A 7,440-nucleotide genomic window follows, 5' to 3' on the forward strand; every position below is an offset into this window, starting at 1 on the left:
ACTAGGTATTTACCCAAAAGATACAAACATAGTGATCCAGACGGGCACCTGGACCCCAATGTTTATAGCAACAATGTCCACAGTAGCCAAACTATGGAAAGAGCCCAGATGTCCATCAACAGATGAAAGGATAAAGAAGATGTGGTGTATATATATATATATATGTATATACATATATATATAGTGGAATATTGGAATATATATTGGAATATATATATGTGATATATATATATATATATATAATGGAATATTACTCAGCCATCAAAAAACGAAATCTTACCATTTGCAATGACGTGGATGGTACTAGAGTGTATTATGCTAAGTGAAATCAGTCAGAGAAAGATAAATACCATATGATTTCACTCATAAGTGGAATTTAAGATACAAAACAGGATCATAGGGGAAGGGAGGGAAAAATAAAATAAGATGAAATCAGAGAGGGAGACAAACTGTAAGAGACTCTTAACTATAGGGAACAAACTGAGGGTTGCTGGAGGGGAGGTGGGTGGAGGGATGGGGTAACTGGGTGATGTGATGAGCACTGAGTGCAACTGATGAATCACTGAACTCTACCTCTGGAACTAATAATACACTATATATTAATTGAATTTAAATTTAAAAAGTTGCTGATATTTTATCTAGATATAGCAATGGAGATGCTACTGCAGATTTTTTGTGGCAGGAGAGGGTATTTGCATTCCTTTTAGTCATTTTCTATGCAGTCATTTGTAAAGGAAGAATTTACAAATTGGTGTGAAGTGGATGAATGCATCTGGCTTTTCAAATAGTGGCTGTGGTCTCAGTGCATGGGAACGGGTAGGATGGGATCAAAGCCACATGTGTGAACACTATAATGATCACTTGAATTTCTGCATTGAATTTAGTTGCCTAAAATAGACAGTTGTCATTTATTTTGGCTCTTCATTCATTCTGGTTCAGCATCTGAACCCTTAGTAAAATGTCAAGAGAATATTTGTTTAATTCCCCATCCTATGTGTCAGGGTGGAACCGACTGTCTTTTACTATAGTTGCTGAAAATGCTAGATTTTTGCTTTTCCAACCCTCTTTACAGGAGAACACAAGCATCTATCATAACAGTCATGAATTCCTGTATTAGAATTTTATTCAGGCACTCATAACTCAAGAAGTTAAGAATAAGAACTTTCTCTTTAAGACTGCAGGGCCAATCAGCTGAAGGTGTTTCCTTACTGAACAAGGTTCTATATTTGGGAACCATGGCTACTTAGTTTCAAGGTCTTCTAAAGATTCTGTTAGTTACCTGATACCTTCTTAATTTATTTCTTTTTCTTCTTAATTTAGCCAGAACTTGCCTCTGTTGCTTGCAGTTAAAAGCCCTGACTGATAAAACACTCATTAACACACTATCTAGTTAATCTCAGGGCTAATCAGTCACCAGAATAGACTGCTTTTCTGGAATGTGAAGGGCAATGATATTCAATGGAGGCTGTGTAACAGGATTAAAAAGGACGAAAGCCATTTTAATTCTTCAAATGCATTTAAAAACAGAAATTTATTTTTAATAAATAGATATTAAAATGATATAAAGTTAATTAATTAAAAGTGCCTGTTAACCATTTACACCCAGACAACAGGAATAAACCAGGACTGTCTCAGGCAAAATAGGAGGAAAGGCATCCTTGTTGCAATAGACTGGAAGTACACAGTTCTTTGTGTACCCAGAAGGTCCAAATGCCTCCCTGGTTGTGAATGTCTACAAATATTCCAGGCAGTCAGTTTCTGTGGAGCCAATGTTGAAATCTCAGAATCTGGAGCTGACATGATCTTAATGTAGGGTTTTTCCCATTGATTCCAAACCTAATCCTGTATATTGTCCTTTTGTATGATCTGGCCGTAATCAGGGCCATCCTAGTAACATTGACATTTTTAATAACTTTACATAGAAGTAGGAGTATTAAAATAGAAGTTTGGAGCAGGAGTCTTTACCTACTTCATTCTTGCACTGATTTGCCTATGGATCTTTATTTTGAAAAGTCAACTTCTCTTATAAATTATGCTGTTATGATGAGGCTCTCTATACCTACACATTTGCATATTTTTTTCTTACTGTCTTAGGCCTAATGTCTAGCAGTTGAATATCTAGGTCAAAGAGTATGTATGATGTTTGTAAGGTTCTTCTGAATTGGCTTTCAGAAATTACCAGTTTAAATTCAGAGTAATAATGGATGAGAAAGCCTACTTCTACCCCATCAACACTGGACTTATCTTTAATATTTGTAACTTTAGTAGGTGAAAATTTGTATCTTAATTTTATGTCTTTGAAATACCAGATTTTAGACCATATCCACTGACTCCTAGATTGTACATATTTCATATGATTATGGGACATTTTAATGTTGTTTCCTATGAATTTCCTATAGGTATCATACCTTTGCCCATTTTAAGCTGGTGTTTCCATTTTTTCCTGTTTGATTTATAAAAACCATTCATATATATTAACTATCTAACTACTTGGCTGGCTAGCTAGGTAGCATATATATTGCTATTATGTGAGCTATAGATACTTCTCCAGTTTTTTTTTTTCCCATTTTATTTTGCTTATGGTGATTTTGACATCCATAAGTTTATTTATTCCCATCCTACTGAAGTCATATATAGCCAGCTCATCCTTTTATATTTTGAATATGCCTTTATACTTATAAAGACCAACTCTACTCTGAGTTAAGAGAAAAATTTCCTCTTTTTCCTTTTTTTAAAGTTTTTATTTAAATTCCAGTTAGTTAACATGCAGTGTAATATTAGTTTCAGGTATACAATTTAGTGATTCAACACTTCCATACAACACCCAGGCTCATCACAAGTGCACTCCTTAATTCCCATCTTCTATTTAATCCATCACCCCACCAACCTCCCCTCTGGTAATCATCAGTTTGTTCTCTATAATTAAGAATAGAGTTTAAGAATATGGTTAAGAATCTGTTTCTTGGTTTGCCCTCTTCTCTCTTTTATTTCCCTGTGATCATTTGTTTGTTTCTTAAATTTCTTTCTCTGACTGACTTATTTCACTAAGAATAATACTCTCTAGCTCTGTTCACATTGTTGCAAATGGCAAGATTTCATTCTTTTTTATGGCTGAGTAATATTCCATTGTGTAGCTATAACACATCTTCATTCGTTCATCAGTTGATAGACATTTGGGCTCCTTCCATAATATGGCTATTGTTGATAATGCTGCTATAAACATAGGGGTGCATGTATCCCTTTGAATTAGTATTTTTGTACTCTTTGGGTAAATACCTACTAGTGCAATTGCTAGATCCTAGGGTTGTTCTATTCCTAACTTTTTGAGGAAGTTCCATAGTGTTTTCTTTTTTTTAAATATTATGTTATGGTACAGAGATGTTTTATTTTTTATTTTTTTAAGATTTTACTTATTCATTTGAGAGAGACAGAGAGAGCACAAGCAGGGGGAGAGGCAGAGGGAGAGGGAGAAACAGACTTCCGGCTGAGCTGGGAGCCCAACATGGGGCTCGATCCCAGGACCTGGGATCATGACCTGAGCCAAAGGCAGACGCCCAACCATCTGAGCCACCCAGGTGCCCCTCCATAGGATTTTTTAAAGTGACTGCACTAGTTTGCATTCCCACCAAGAGTGCAGGAGGGTTCCTTTTTCTCCCATGCTCTCCAACACTTGTTGTTTCTTGTGTTATTGATTTTAGCCAATCTGACAGGTGTGAGGTGATATCTCATTGTAGTTTTGATTTGTATTTTCCTGATGATCAGTGATATTGAGCATCTTTTCATGTGTCTGTTGGCCATCTGTAGGTCTTCTTTGGGGAAATGTCTGTGCATGTCTTATGCCCATTTTTTAATTGGATTATTTGTTTTCTGGGTGTTGAGTTATATTCTTTTTTTTGTTTGTTTCAAATTTTTTATTTAACTTATAGTTAGTTAACATATAGTGTAATATTGTTTTCAGGAGTAGAATTTAGTGATTTATCACTTACATATAACACTCAGTGCTCATCCCAACAAATGTCCTCCTTAATACCCATCACCCATTTAGCCCATACCCCGCCCACCTCCCCTCCATCAACCCTCAGTTTGTTCTCTTTTAATTAAGAGTCTCTTATGGATTGATAGTGCAAACAAGTATTCTGATTTGAATTTTCCTTAGCACTTATTAAACTCTTATGTCTTCTTGGATTTTTTTTTTTAATTTCATAGTCTGCCTACTGAGTTCTATGTCAGGACAAAAATGCTTTAGTTATTACAGCTTTTTTATGCTTTTAAGTTATAGCAGTTTTTTCCCCTCCTCCACCCCAGATTTTTTGAGTATTTTTACTTGCTTCATTTACCATGGATTTTATTTTATTTTATTTTATTTAAAGATTTTATTTATTTATATGAGAGAGAGTGAGTGTACAAGAAGGGGAAGGGGCAGAGGGAGAGGAAGAAGCAGACTCCCTGCTGAGTGGGGAGCCCAACACAGGACTGGATCCCAGGACCCCGAGATCATGACCTGAGCCGAAGTTAGACAAATAACTGATTGAGCCACTCAGGTGCCCCTACCATGGATTTTATTTTATTTATTTATTTATTTTTTTACCATGGATTTTAGAATCCTCACATTTATAAAGTCACTTTGGGATTTAATGCAATCACAAATTTGCAATAAATTTGCTTTAAATGCACCTATTAATTTGAGAAGACAGCAGATTATATTTTGAAGTGAGAGTTCGTTTTAAGTTTCAAAATTTCCCTGATTGTAATTACTTATACATGGAGATAGAAAACTATTTTAACTCATGGCAGGAATCTCCAACTGATAAAATAGGAGCAATATACTTTATAGACTCTCTCACCCTATGGTGTCATGGGGTATATGATAAAGGGAAGAGTAGCTAAAGGGGTGTTTAGGACAGTCATGTCAAAGGATGGTGGAACCATGAGAAGTGCTGTCCAGGTGGCAATGGCAGGGGAAGAAGAAGCCCAAGATTAAACTGGCCACGTTGGAGGATGCTATAGAAGTTTTTGCTATTAGTATGGCCCCAGGATTTTTATTTTCCCTCTGGGGTGGGGTAAGAACATCAGGGAATGGTAGACCTGGAACTCAGGAGGAGACGTCACCCTGGACTTGAGAAGGCTAACCAACACAAACACACAGTAAAACTGTGCCCCCTGGGTCCTCCAGAGAGGGAAAAGAGTGCATGCTGCTGGCTGGGGGGAGCTTGGAGCGGCCAACAGAATCCTTTGCCAAGATTCACAAGCCAAGATTGAATTTCGGTTGAATTTCCAGGAAATCTGAACCAAATTGTGAAGGGACCTGGGCTGTGTGGAATGTCAGGTAGGAGACCTGAGAAAATCATTTAATTCAGGATGATTCGTTTGATCCCAAACTAGAAAGTGGGGAGCAGTCTAGGAAATATAGATTCACAGGAATCCCTCCCAAAGATAATCCTGATATCTGCTTTGTTTGTCAGTCTCATGCTTTGTAGGACATTAATCTCTTTGTACCCCCACATATTCTTGAATGCAGGAGGGCAAGACCCATGAGTTCACCCAGGATGCAAAGAACAATACTATACTTTCTTTGTAATGTTTGATTGCAAAGAATAATTAATTTCTTTATTGAAATAACAGTGTTAGAAGGTTGGAGATGGTGTAGAATTCCTTTCCAGGTAATTTTTGAGAAGAGGGAATTCTTTACCCTGACTTCCTCATTTTTTTATTGTGGAGACTTGGGGAGGAATAAATTGATGCCATCTGGAAGTAACTTTAGCTCTTTTTAAAAATTTTTACTTACATTTTGCTAAGCCATTAGGAAATCACATTTATTTAAATGTTTTATAAATATGTATGCTTATTTTTTAAATCTTTGTACTCCAATTCTTTTAACCATCATGTGACACAAGATGGTATTGTAGATTGAGCAATGGAAATCTAGGTCCTAGATCCAACTCTGCCTGTAACTACAGAAGGGACTTGGGACAAGTCACATAACTAGTGTGAGCCTAAATTTCAATTTGGAAAATGAGTTTGTTGGACTAGATAATGTTTGTAGTTACCTTCACCCCATCATCAGATTTAAATTTCTAAGAATATATATGTCCACTTAGAGGTAGGATAAAAGGTATATATACAAATAGAATAAAAGAGTTACCAGATTTACGCTGTAAAAAGTGAGTATTTCTGGTTCTGTACACTACTTATTAAGTAATATCTCAATTAGCTTATGCTGCTTTTTTGCCTATTCCAATAATTTATACACCTCTCACCAGATGTTTAAATGCAGAATTGTGCAAACCCATATCTAGACTTACGTGATGTCAGCTGAGAGTGTATTGGAGTATGAGTTTGTGTGTGCATGGGTACTTTTTCCACTAGGAACTAAAACATCATCTTCAACTAAGGATGTGATTCTTTAAGAACAATAATCCATTCCACAAACAGTTTAAAAGTGTTAACTTAGTTACCAGATAAATAAAATGTCTCTAGCCAGTTTACAGCTGTATAACTACTCTGCTTTCTGCCTCACTCTGGAGCAGTTGGGTTTGGGCCTTTCTTAGAAACTTCTTCCTAATCTAAAAGAATTATGTGGTGTGTCCTTTCATTTTTCTCTGAAATTTCTTTTGTATATTAATCTTAGTTCAATTAGCAATAATCGCGCCTCGGATAAACCTCATTGGCTACGATACTGCCACTGTGCAAAGCTGTAATCTTAGTTCAAATGAAAAAAAACTTACCTAGAATATGGAGAAGAAGCCCTATAGAGAAAAGCAAGTGCTTTGTATAAGGTATTTATACATTTGGTAGGAAAAGGAAGTATTACAGGACTTAGGAATAGTCTTTTCTTTGCATAAGTATAAGGTAAGATGTCGGGTTGACCAAAAAGTAGTGTATAGAATTTTGTTTTTCTTTCATCTTTAAAATCCCAAGTCTACCTGTTACTATTGAAGAAATATGTTATCTTTATAAATGGTCTCAGTTTTAATTCTTCCTTGGGCTACATTTGGGATCTGAGAATGTTAAGAAAAGAATTGGTATGATCTAGTACCAGTCCCTAATTTGATGAAAACTTTACAGAGAAAGGAAAGGAGCAATAATGAGATACGATTACATCCACGAGAATGCCTAAAAATAAAAATTCTAACAATACCAAGTATCGGCAAGGATGTGAAGCAACTAGGATTCTCATACATTGCTGGTGACAATATAGAACGGTACCAGTTTGGAAAACAGTTGGTAAGTTTCTTATAAGGCTAAACATATAGTTACCATATAACACAGTAATTTTAGCAGCCTTAGGTTTTTACCACCCCCTACCTCCAAAAAGCAAAATCATGTCTACACAAAAATTTGTTCAAATTAGCTTTATTCATAATAGCCTCAAACTGGAAACAATCCAAATGTTCATCAACAGGTGAACAGATTAAATAGTGGTACACTGGTACAGTGGAA

At 35.9% G+C, this 7,440-nt stretch overlaps 1 pseudogene; it reads right to left on the reverse strand.

The window, feature by feature from the left end:
• Positions 1-6,540: 6,540 nt before the first annotated feature.
• LOC116643296 lies at positions 6,541-6,694 on the reverse strand (annotated as a pseudogene).
• Between the last annotated feature and the right edge of the window lie 746 nt (positions 6,695-7,440).

This window comes from Phoca vitulina, unplaced genomic scaffold (assembly GCF_004348235.1).
Source record: "Phoca vitulina isolate PV1807 unplaced genomic scaffold, GSC_HSeal_1.0 scaffold25, whole genome shotgun sequence".
NCBI lineage: Eukaryota > Metazoa > Chordata > Mammalia > Carnivora > Phocidae > Phoca > Phoca vitulina.